Below are 13,165 nucleotides of genomic sequence, written 5' to 3'. Positions count from 1 at the left end.
GCACTGTTACCATGTTATCCCAGGTGTATCCAGGTAGTTGGTGCCTAACACTGTTACCATGTTATCCCAGGTGTCTCCAGGTAGTTGGTGCCTAACACTGTTACCATGTTATCCCAGGTGTCTCCAGGTAGTTGGTGCCTAACACTGTTACCATGTTATCCCAGGTGTCTCCAGGTAGATGGTGCCTAACACTGCTACCATGTTATCCCAGGTGTCTCCAGGTAGTTGGTGCCTAATACTGTTACCATGTTATCCCAGGTGTCTCCAGGTAGTTGGTGCCTAACACTGTTACCATGTTATCCCAGGTGTCTCCAGGTAGTTGGTGCCTAACACTGTTACCATGTTATCCCAGGTGTCTCCAGGTAGTTGGTGCCTAACACTGTTACCATGTTATCCCAGGTGTCTCCAGGTAGTTGGTGCCTAACACTGTTACCATGTTATCCCAGGTGCCTAACACTGCTACCATGTTATCCCAGGTGTCTCCAGGTAGTTGGTGCCTAACACTGTTACCATGTTATCCCAGGTGTCTCCAGGTAGTTGGTGCCTAACACTGCTACCATGTTATCCCAGGTGTCTCCAGGTAGTTGGTACCTAACACTGCTACCATGTTATCCCAGGTGCCTAGCACTGTTACCATGTTATCCCAGGTGTCTCCAGGTAGTTGGTGCCTAGCACTGTTACCATGTTATCCCAGGTGTATCCAGGTAGTTGGTGCCTAACACTGTTACCATGTTATCCCAGGTGCCTAATACTGTTACCATGTTATCCCAGGTGCCTAGCACTGTTACCATGTTATCCCAGGTGTATCCAGGTAGTTGGTGCCTAACACTGCTACCATGTTATCCCAGGTGCCTAACACTGTTACCATGTTATCCCAGGTGTCTCCAGGTAGTTGGTACCTAACACTGTTACCATGTTATCCCAGGTGTATCCAGGTAGTTGGTGCCTAACACTGCTACCATGTTATCCCAGGTGCCTAGCACTGTTACCATGTTATCCCAGGTGTCTCCAGGTAGTTGGTACCTAACACTGTTACCATGTTATCCCAGGTGTCTCCAGGTAGTTGGTGCCTAACACTGTTACCATGTTATCCCAGGTGTCTCCAGGTAGTTGGTGCCTAAAACTGTTACCATGTTATCCCAGGTGTCTCCAGGTAGTTGGTGCCTAACACTGCTACCATGTTATCCCAGGTGTCTCCAGGTAGTTGGTGCCTAATACTGTTACCATGTTATCCCAGGTGTCTCCAGGTAGTTGGTGCCTAACACTGTTACCATGTTATCCCAGGTGTCTCCAGGAAGTTGGTGCCTAACACTGTCACCATGTTATCCCAGGTGTCGCCAGGTAGTTGGTGCCTAGCACTGTTACCATGTTATCCCAGGTGTCTCCAGGTAGTTGGTACCTAACACTGCTACCATGTTATCCCAGGTGTCTCCAGGTAGTTGGTACCTAACACTGCTACCATGTTATCCCAGGTGTCTCCAGGTAGTTGGTGCCTAACACTGTTACCATGTTATCCCAGGTGTCTCCAGGTAGTTGGTGCCTAAAACTGTTACCATGTTATCCCAGGTGCCTAAAACTGTTACCATGTTATCCCAGGTGTCTCCAGGTAGTTGGTACCTAACACTGCTACCATGTTATCCCAGGTGCCTAATACTGTTACCATGTTATCACAGGTGCCTAGCACTGTTACCATGTTATCCCAGGTGCCTAGCACTGTTACCATGTTATCCCAGGTGTATCCAGGTAGTTGGTGCCTAACACTGTTACCATGTTATCCCAGGTGCCTCCAGGTAGTTGGTACCTAACACTGTTACCATGTTATCCCAGGTGCCTAGCACTGTTACCATGTTATCCCAGGTGTCTCCAGGTAGTTGGTGCCTAAAACTGTTACCATGTTATCCCAGGTGCCTAACACTGTTACCATGTTATCCCAGGTGTCTCCAGGTAGTTGGTACCTAACACTGTTACCATGTTATCCCAGGTGCCTAACACTGTTACCATGTTATCCCAGGTGTCTCCAGGTAGATGGTGCCTAACACTGTTACCATGTTATCCCAGGTGTCTCCAGGTAGTTGGTGCCTAACACTGTTACCATGTTATTCCAGGTGTCTCCAGGTAGTTGGTACCTAACACTGTTACCATGTTATCCCAGGTGTCTCCAGGTAGTTGGTGCCTAACACTGTTACCATGTTATCCCAGGTGTCTCCAGGTAGTTGGTACCTAACACTGCTACCATGTTATCCCAGGTGTCTCCAGGTAGTTGGTACCTAACACTGCTACCATGTTATCCCAGGTGTCTCCAGGTAGTTGGTGCCTAACACTGTTACCATGTTATCCCAGGTGTCTCCAGGTAGTTGGTGCCTAAAACTGTTACCATGTTATCCCAGGTGCCTAAAACTGTTACCATGTTATCCCAGGTGTCTCCAGGTAGTTGGTACCTAACACTGCTACCATGTTATCCCAGGTGCCTAATACTGTTACCATGTTATCACAGGTGCCTAGCACTGTTACCATGTTATCCCAGGTGCCTAGCACTGTTACCATGTTATCCCAGGTGTATCCAGGTAGTTGGTGCCTAACACTGTTACCATGTTATCCCAGGTGCCTCCAGGTAGTTGGTACCTAACACTGTTACCATGTTATCCCAGGTGCCTAGCACTGTTACCATGTTATCCCAGGTGTCTCCAGGTAGTTGGTGCCTAAAACTGTTACCATGTTATCCCAGGTGCCTAACACTGTTACCATGTTATCCCAGGTGTCTCCAGGTAGTTGGTACCTAACACTGTTACCATGTTATCCCAGGTGCCTAACACTGTTACCATGTTATCCCAGGTGTCTCCAGGTAGATGGTGCCTAACACTGTTACCATGTTATCCCAGGTGTCTCCAGGTAGTTGGTGCCTAACACTGTTACCATGTTATTCCAGGTGTCTCCAGGTAGTTGGTACCTAACACTGTTACCATGTTATCCCAGGTGTCTCCAGGTAGTTGGTGCCTAACACTGTTACCATGTTATCCCAGGTGTCTCCAGGTAGTTGGTGCCTAACACTGTTACCATGTTATCCCAGGTGTCTCCAGGTAGTTGGTGCCTAAAACTGTTACCATGTTATCCCAGGTGTCTCCAGGTAGTTGGTGCCTAACACTGCTACCATGTTATCCCAGGTGTCTCCAGGTAGTTGATGCCTAACACTGTTACCATGTTATCCCAGGTGTCTCCAGGTACTTGGTGCCTAACACTGTTACCATGTTATCCCAGGTGTCTCCAGGTAGTTGGTGCCTAACACTGTTACCATGTTATCCCATGTGCCTAACACTGCTACCATGTTATCCCAGGTGTCTCCAGGTAGTTGGTGCCTAACACTGTTACCATGTTATCCCAGGTGTCTCCAGGTAGTTGGTGCCTAACACTGCTACCATGTTATCCCAGGTGTCTCCAGGTAGTTGGTACCTAACACTGCTACCATGTTATCCCAGGTGTCTCCAGGTAGTTGGTGCCTAAAACTGTTACCATGTTATCCCAGGTGTCTCCAGGTAGTTGGTGCCTAACACTGCTACCATGTTATCCCAGGTGTCTCCAGGTAGTTGGTGCCTAACACTGTTACCATGTTATCCCAGGTGTCTCCAGGTAATTGGTGCCTAATACTGTTACCATGTTATCCCAGGTGCCTAAAACTGTTACCATGTTATCCCAGGTGTCTCCAGGTAGTTGGTACCTAACACTGCTACCATGTTATCCCAGGTGTCTCCAGGTAGTTGGTACCTAGCACTGCTACCATGTTATCCCAGGTGCCTAGCACTGTTACCATGTTATCCCAGGTGTATCCAGGTAGTTGGTGCCTAACACTGTTACCATGTTATCCCAGGTGCCTAACACTGCTACCATGTTATCCCAGGTGCCTAACACTGTTACCATGTTATCCCAGGTGTCTCCAGGTAGTTGGTGCCTAACACTGCTACCATGTTATCCCAGGTGTCTCCAGGTAGTTGGTGCCTAACACTGTTACCATGTTATCCCAGGTGTCTCCAGGTAGTTGGTGCCTAACACTGTTACCATGTTATCCCAGGTGTCTCCAGGTAGTTGGTGCCTAAAACTGTTACCATGTTATCCCAGGTGTCTCCAGGTAGTTGGTGCCTAACACTGCTACCATGTTATCCCAGGTGTCTCCAGGTAGTTGGTGCCTAATACTGTTACCATGTTATCCCAGGTGTCTCCAGGTAGTTGGTGCCTAACACTGTTACCATGTTATCCCAGGTGTCTCCAGGAAGTTGGTGCCTAACACTGTTACCATGTTATCCCAGGTGTCTCCAGGTAGTTGGTGCCTAGCACTGTCACCATGTTATCCCAGGTGTCGCCAGGTAGTTGGTGCCTAGCACTGTTACCATGTTATCCCAGGTGTCTCCAGGTAGTTGGTACCTAACACTGCTACCATGTTATCCCAGGTGTCTCCAGGTAGTTGGTACCTAACACTGCTACCATGTTATCCCAGGTGTCTCCAGGTAGTTGGTGCCTAACACTGTTACCATGTTATCCCAGGTGTCTCCAGGTAGTTGGTGCCTAAAACTGTTACCATGTTATCCCAGGTGCCTAACACTGCTACCATGTTATCCCAGGTGTCTCCAGGTAGTTGGTGCCTAACACTGCTACCATGTTATCCCAGGTGTCTCCAGGTAGTTGGTGCTTAACACTGTTACCATGTTATCCCAGGTGTCTCCAGGTAGTTGGTGCCTAATACTGTTACCATGTTATCCCAGGTGTCTCCAGGTAGTTGGTGCCTAACACTGCTACCATGTTATCCCAGGTGCCTAGCACTGTTACCATGTTATCCCAGGTGTATCCAGGTAGTTGGTGCCTAACACTGTTACCATGTTATCCCAGGTGCCTAACACTGCTACCATGTTATCCCATGTGCCTAACACTGTTACCATGTTATCCCAGGTGCCTAACACTGTTACCATGTTATCCCAGGTGTCTCCAGGTAGTTGGTGACTAAAACTGTTACCATGTTATCCCAGGTGCCTAACACTGTTACCATGTTATCCCAGGTACCTAACACTGTTACCATGTTATCCCAGGTGCCTAACACTGTTACCATGTTATCCCAGGTGTTTCCAGGAAGTTGGTGCCTAACACTGTTACCATGTTATCCCAGGTGTCTCCGGGTAGTTGGTGCCTAACACTGTTACCATGTTATCCCAGGTGTCTCCAGGTAGTTGGTACCTAACACTGCTACCATGTTATCCCAGGTGTCTCCAGGTAGTTTGTGCCTAAAACTGTTACCATGTTATCCCAGGTGTCTCCAGGTAGTTGGTACCTAACACTGTTACCATGTTATCCCAGGTGCCTAACACTGCTACCATGTTATCCCAGGTGTCTCCAGGTAGTTGGTGCCTAACACTGTTACCATGTTATCCCAGGTGTCTCCAGGTAGTTGGTGCCTAACACTGCTACCATGTTATCCCAGGTGTCTCCAGGTAGTTGGTACCTAACACTGCTACCATGTTATCAAAGGGGTCTCCAGGTAGTTGGTGCCTAAAACTGTTACCATGTTATCCCAGGTGTCTCCAGGTAGTTGGTGCCTAACACTGTTACCATGTTATCCCAGGTGTCTCCAGGTAGTTGGTGCCTAACACTGTTACCATGTTATCCCAGGTGTCTCCAGGTAGATGGTACCTAACACTGTTACCATGTTATCCCAGGTGTCTCCAGGTAGTTGGTACCTAACACTGCTACCATGTTATCCCAGGTGTCTCCAGGTAGTTGGTGCCTAACACTGTTACCATGTTATCCCAGGTGTCTCCAGGTAGTTGGTACCTAACACTGTTACCATGTTATCCCAGGTGTCTCCAGGTAGTTGGTGCCTAACACTGTTACCATGTTATCCCAGGTGCCTAACACTGTTACCATGTTATCCCAGGTGTCTCCAGGAAGTTGGTGCCTAACACTGTTACCATGTTATCCCAGGTGTCTCCAGGTAGTTGGTGCCTAGCACTGTTACCATGTTATCCCAGGTGTCGCCAGGTAGTTGGTGCCTAGCACTTTTACCATGTTATCCCAGGTGTCTCCAGGTAGTTGGTACCTAACACTGCTACCATGTTATTCCAGGTGTCGCCAGGTAGTTGGTGCCTAGCACTGTTACCATGTTATCCCAGGTGTCTCCAGGTAGTTGGTACCTAACACTGCTACCATGTTATCCCAGGTGTCTCCAGGTAGTTGGTACCTAACACTGCTACCATGTTATCCCAGGTGTCTCCAGGTAGTTGGTGCCTAACACTGTTACCATGTTATCCCAGGTGTCTCCAGGTAGTTGGTGCCTAAAACTGTTACCATGTTATCCCAGGTGCCTAACACTGCTACCATGTTATCCCAGGTGTCTCCAGGTAGTTGGTGCCTAACACTGCTACCATGTTATCCCAGGTGTCTCCAGGTAGTTGGTGCCTAACACTGTTACCATGTTATCCCAGGTGTCTCCAGGTAGTTGGTGCCTAACACTGTTACCATGTTATCCCAGGTGCCTAAAACTGTTACCATGTTATCCCAGGTGTCTCCAGGTAGTTGGTACCTAACACTGCTACTATGTTATCCCAGGTGTCTCCAGGTAGTTGGTACCTAACATTGCTACCATGTTATCCCAGGTGCCTCCAGGTAGTTGGTACCTAAAACTGTTACCATGTTATCCCAGGTGCCTCCAGGTAGTTGGTACCTAACACTGCTACCATGTTATCCCAGGTGTCTCCAGGTAGTTGGTACCTAAAACTGTTACCATGTTATCCCAGGTGCCTCCAGGTAGTTGGTACCTAACACTGCTACCATGTTATCCCAGGTGCCTAGCACTGTTACCATGTTATCCCAGGTGTATCCAGGTAGTTGGTGCCTAACACTGTTACCATGTTATCCCAGGTGCCTAACACTGTTACCATGTTATCCCAGGTGCCTAACACTGTTACCATGTTATCCCAGGTGTCTCCAGGTAGTTGGTGCCTAACACTGTTACCATGTTATCCCAGGTGTCTCCAGGAAGTTGGTGCCTAACACTGTTACCATGTTATCCCAGGTGTCTCCAGGTAGTTGGTGCCTAGCACTGTCACCATGTTATCCCAGGTGTCGCCAGGTAGTTGGTACCTAACACTGCTACCATGTTATCCCAGGTGTTGCCAGGTAGTTGGTGCCTAGCACTGTTACCATGTTATCCCAGGTGTCTCCAGGTAGTTGGTACCTAAAACTGTTACCATGTTATCCCAGGTGTCTCCAGGTAGTTGGTGCCTAACACTGTTACCATGTTATCCCAGGTGTCTCCAGGTAGTTGGTGCCTAAAACTGTTACCATGTTATCCCAGGTGCCTAAAACTGTTACCATGTTATCCCAGGTGTCTCCAGGTAGTTGGTACCTAACACTGCTACCATGTTATCCCAGGTGCCTAATACTGTTACCATGTTATCCCAGGTGCCTAGCACTGTTACCATGTTATCCCAGGTGCCTAGCACTGTTACCATGTTATCCCAGGTGTATCCAGGTAGTTGGTGCCTAACACTGTTACCATGTTATCCCAGGTGTCTCCAGGTAGTTGGTGCCTAACACTGTTACCATGTTATCCCAGGTGCCTAACACTGCTACCATGTTATCCCAGGTGTCTCCAGGTAGTTGGTACCTAACACTGCTACCATGGTATCCCAGGTGTCTCCAGGTAGTTGGTACCTAACACTGTTACCATGTTATCCCAGGTGTCTCCAGGTAGTTGGTGCCTAACACTGTTACCATGTTATCCCAGGTGTCTCCAGGTAGTTGGTACCTAACACTGTTACCATGTTATCCCAGGTGTCTCCAGGTAGTTGGTGCCTAACACTGTTACCATGTTATCCCAGGTGTCTCCAGGTAGTTGGTGCCTAAAACTGTTACCATGTTATCCCAGGTGTCTCCAGGTAGTTGGTGCCTAACACTGCTACCATGTTATCCCAGGTGTCTCCAGGTAGTTGATGCCTAACACTGTTACCATGTTATCCCAGGTGTCTCCAGGTAGTTGGTGCCTAACACTGTTACCATGTTATCCCAGGTGTCTCCAGGTAGTTGGTGCCTAACACTGTTACCATGTTATCCCAGGTGCCTAACACTGCTACCATGTTATCCCAGGTGTCTCCAGGTAGTTGGTACCTAACACTGCTACCATGTTATCCCAGGTGTCTCCAGGTAGTTGGTACCTAACACTGCTACCATGTTATCCCAGGTGTCTCCAGGTAGTTGGTGCCTAAAACTGTTACCATGTTATCCCAGGTGTCTCCAGGTAGTTGGTACCTAACACTGTTACCATGTTATCCCAGGTGTCTCCAGGTAGTTGGTGCCTAATACTGTTACCATGTTATCCCAGGTGTCTCAAGGTAGTTGGTGCCTAACACTGTTACCATGTTATCCCAGGTGTCTCCAGGTAGTTGGTGCCTAGCACTGTTACCATGTTATCCCAGGTGCCTAACACTGTTACCATGTTATCCCAGGTGTCTCCAGGTAGATGGTACCTAACACTGTTACCATGTTATCCCAGGTGTCTCCAGGTAGTTGGTGCCTAATACTGTTACCATGTTATCCCAGGTGTCTCAAGGTAGTTGGTGCCTAACACTGTTACCATGTTATCCCAGGTGTCTCCAGGTAGTTGGTGCCTAGCACTGTTACCATGTTATCCCAGGTGTCTCCAGGTAGTTGGTACCTAACACTGCTACCATGTTATCCCAGGTTCCTAACACTGTTACCATGTTATCCTAGGTGTCTCCAGGTAGATGGTACCTAACACTGTTACCATGTTATCCCAGGTGTCTCCAGGTAGTTGGTACCTAACACTGCTACCATGTTTTTCCAGGTGTCGCCAGGTAGTTGGTGCCTAGCACTGTTACCATGTTATCCCAGGTGTCTCCAGGTAGTTGGTACCTAACACTGCTACCATGTTATCCCAGGTGTCTCCAGGTAGTTGGTACCTAACACTGCTACCATGTTATCCCAGGTGTCTCCAGGTAGTTGGTGCCTAACACTTTTACCATGTTATCCCAGGTGTCTCCAGGTAGTTGGTGCCTAAAACTGTTACCATGTTATCCCACTGTTACCATGTTATCCCAGGTGCCTAACACTGCTACCATGTTATCCCAGGTGTCTCCAGGTAGTTGGTGCCTAACACTGCTACCATGTTATCCCAGGTGTCTCCAGGTAGTTGGTGCCTAACACTGTTACCATGTTATCCCAGGTGTCTCCAGGTAGTTGGTGCCTAGCACTGTTACCATGTTATCCCAGGTGTCGCCAGGTAGTTGGTGCCTAGCACTGTTACCATGTTATCCCAGGTGTCTCCAGGTAGTTGGTACCTAACACTGCTACCATGTTATTCCAGGTGTCGCCAGGTAGTTGGTGCCTAGCACTGTTACCATGTTATCCCAGGTGTCTCCAGGTAGTTGGTACCTAACACTGCTACCATGTTATCCCAGGTGTCTCCAGGTAGTTGGTACCTAACACTGCTACCATGTTATCCCAGGTGTCTCCAGGTAGTTGGTGCCTAACACTGTTACCATGTTATCCCAGGTGTCTCCAGGTAGTTGGTGCCTAAAACTGTTACCATGTTATCCCAGGTGCCTAACACTGCTACCATGTTATCCCAGGTGTCTCCAGGTAGTTGGTGCCTAACACTGCTACCATGTTATCCCAGGTGTCTTCAGGTAGTTGGTGCCTAACACTGTTACCATGTTATCCCAGGTGTCTCCAGGTAGTTGGTGCCTAACACTGTTACCATGTTATCCCAGGTGCCTAAAACTGTTACCATGTTATCCCAGGTGTCTCCAGGTAGTTGGTGCCTAGCACTGTCACCATGTTATCCCAGGTGTCGCCAGGTAGTTGGTGCCTAGCACTGTTACCATGTTATCCCAGGTGTCTCCAGGTAGTTGGTACCTAACACTGCTACCATGTTATCCCAGGTGTTGTCAGGTAGTTGGTGCCTAGCACTGTTACCATGTTATCCCAGGTGTCTCCAGGTAGTTGGTACCTAACACTGCTACCATGTTATCCCAGGTGTCTCCAGGTAGTTGGTACCTAACACTGCTACCATGTTATCCCAGGTGTCTCCAGGTAGTTGGTGCCTAACACTGTTACCATGTTATCCCAGGTGTCTCCAGGTAGTTGGTGCCTAAAACTGTTACCATGTTATCCCAGGTGCCTAAAACTGTTACCATGTTATCCCAGGTGTCTCCAGGTAGTTGGTACCTAACACTGCTACCATGTTATCCCAGGTGCCTAATACTGTTACCATGTTATCCCAGGTGCCTAGCACTGTTACCATGTTATCCCAGGTGCCTAGCACTGTTACCATGTTATCCCAGGTGTATCCAGGTAGTTGGTGCCTAACACTGTTACCATGTTATCCCAGGTGTCTCCAGGTAGTTGGTGCCTAACACTGTTACAATGTTATCCCAGGTGTCTCCAGGTAGTTGGTGCCTAACACTGCTACCATGTTATCCCAGGTGTCTCCAGGTAGTTGGTGCCTAACACTGCTACCATGTTATCCCAGGTGTCTCCAGGTAGTTGGTGCCTAACACTGTTACCATGTTATCCCAGGTGTCTCCAGGTAGTTGGTGCCTAAAACTGTTACCATGTTATCCCAGGTGCCTAACACTGCTACCATGTTATCCCAGGTGTCTCCAGGTAGTTGGTGCCTAACACTGCTACCATGTTATCCCAGGTGTCTCCAGGTAGTTGGTGCCTAACACTGTTACCATGTTATCCCAGGTGTCTCCAGGTAGTTGGTACCTAACACTGCTACCATGTTATCCCAGGTGTCTCCAGGTAGTTGGTGCCTAACACTGTTACCATGTTATCCCAGGTGTCTCCAGGTAGTTGGTGCCTAAAACTGTTACCATGTTATCCCAATTGCCTAATACTGCTACCATGTTATCCCAGGTGTCTCCAGGTAGTTGGTGCCTAACACTGCTACCATGTTATCCCAGGTGTCTCCAGGTAGTTGGTGCCTAACACTGTTACCATGTTATCCCAGGTGTCTCCAGGTAGTTGGTGCCTAACACTGTTACCATGTTATCCCAGGTGCCTAAAACTGTTACCATGTTATCCCAGGTGTCTCCAGGTAGTTGGTGCCTAGCACTGTTACCATGTTATCCCAGGTGTCGCCAGGTAGTTGGTGCCTAGCACTGTTACCATGTTATCCCAGGTGTCTCCAGGTAGTTGGTACCTAACACTGCTACCATGTTATTCCAGGTGTCGCCAGGTAGTTGGTGCCTAGCACTGTTACCATGTTATCCCAGGTGTCTCCAGGTAGTTGGTACCTAACACTGCTACCATGTTATCCCAGGTGTCTCCAGGTAGTTGGTACCTAACACTGCTACCATGTTATCCCAGGTGTCTCCAGGTAGTTGGTGCCTAACACTGTTACCATGTTATCCCAGGTGTCTCCAGGTAGTTGGTGCCTAAAACTGTTACCATGTTATCCCAGGTGCCTAACACTGCTACCATGTTATCCCAGGTGTCTCCAGGTAGTTGGTGCCTAACACTGCTACCATGTTATCCCAGGTGTCTCCAGGTAGTTGGTGCCTAACACTGTTACCATGTTATCCCAGGTGCCTAAAACTGTTACCATGTTATCCCAGGTGTCTCCAGGTAGTTGGTACCTAACACTGCTACTATGTTATCCCAGGTGTCTCCAGGTAGTTGGTGCCTAACACTGTTACCATGTTATCCCAGGTGCCTAAAACTGTTACCATGTTATCCCAGGTGTATCCAGGTAGTTGGTGCCTAACACTGTTACCATGATATCCCAGGTGCCTAACACTGTTACCATGTTATCCCAGGTGCCTAACACTGTTACCATGTTATCCCAGGTGTCTCCAGGTAGTTGGTGCCTAACACTGTTACCATGTTATCCCAGGTGCCTAACACTGTTACCATGTTATCCCAGGTGCCTAACACTGTTACCATGTTATCCCAGGTGTCTCCAGGTAGTTGGTGCCTAACACTGCTACCATGTTATCCCAGGTGTCTCCAGGTAGTTGGTGCCTAAAACTGTTACCATGTTATCCCAGGTGTCTCCAGGAAGTTGGTGCCTAACACTGTTACCATGTTATCCCAGGTGTCGCCAGGTAGTTGGTGCCTAGCACTGTTACCATGTTATCCCAGGTGCCTAACACTGTTACCATGTTATCCCAGGTGTCGCCATGTAGTTGGTGCCTAACACTGTTACCATGTTATCCCAGGTGTCTCCAGGTAGTTGGTGCCTAACACTGCTACCATGTTATCCCAGGTGTCTCCAGGTAGTTGGTGCCTAAAACTGTTACCATGTTATCCCAGGTGTCTCCAGGTAGTTGGTGCCTAGCACTGTTACCATGTTATCCCAGGTGTCGCCAGGTAGTTGGTGCCTAACACTGTTACCATGTTATCCCAGGTGCCTCCAGGTAGTTGGTGCCTAACACTGTTACCATGTTATCCCAGGTGTCGCCAGGTAGTTGGTGCCTAGCACTGTTACCATGTTATCCCAGGTGTCTCCAGGTAGTTGGTACCTAACACTGCTACCATGTTATCCCAGGTGTCTCCAGGTAGTTGGTACCTAACACTGCTACCATGTTATCCCAGGTGTCTCCAGGTAGTTGGTGCCTAACACTGTTACCATGTTATCCCAGGTGTCTCCAGGTAGTTGGTGCCTAAAACTGTTACCATGTTATCCCAGGTGCCTAACACTGCTACCATGTTATCCCAGGTGTCTCCAGGTAGTTGGTGCCTAACACTGCTACCATGTTATCCCAGGTGTCTCCAGGTAGTTGGTGCCTAACACTGTTACCATGTTATCCCAGGTGTCTCCAGGTAGTTGGTGCCTAATACTGTTACCATGTTATCCCAGGTGCCTAAAACTGTTACCATGTTATCCCAGGTGTCTCCAGGTAGTTGGTACCTAACACTGCTACCATGTTATCCCAGGTGCCTAGCACTGTTACCATGTTATCCCAGGTATATCCAGGTAGTTGGTGCCTAACACTGTTACCATGTTATCCCAGGTGCCTAATACTGTTACCATGTTATCCCAGGTGCCTAGCACTGTTACCATGTTATCCCAGGTGTATCCAGGTAGTTGGTGCCTAACACTGTTACCATGTTATCCCAGGTGCCTAACACTGTTACCATGTTATCCCAGGTAACTAGCACT

This window comes from Salvelinus fontinalis, chromosome 12 (genome assembly GCF_029448725.1).
Source record: "Salvelinus fontinalis isolate EN_2023a chromosome 12, ASM2944872v1, whole genome shotgun sequence".
NCBI classification, from domain to species: domain Eukaryota; kingdom Metazoa; phylum Chordata; class Actinopteri; order Salmoniformes; family Salmonidae; genus Salvelinus; species Salvelinus fontinalis.
The sequence above is the reverse complement of the archived record's forward strand: the minus strand, read 5'-3'. Positions refer to the sequence as shown.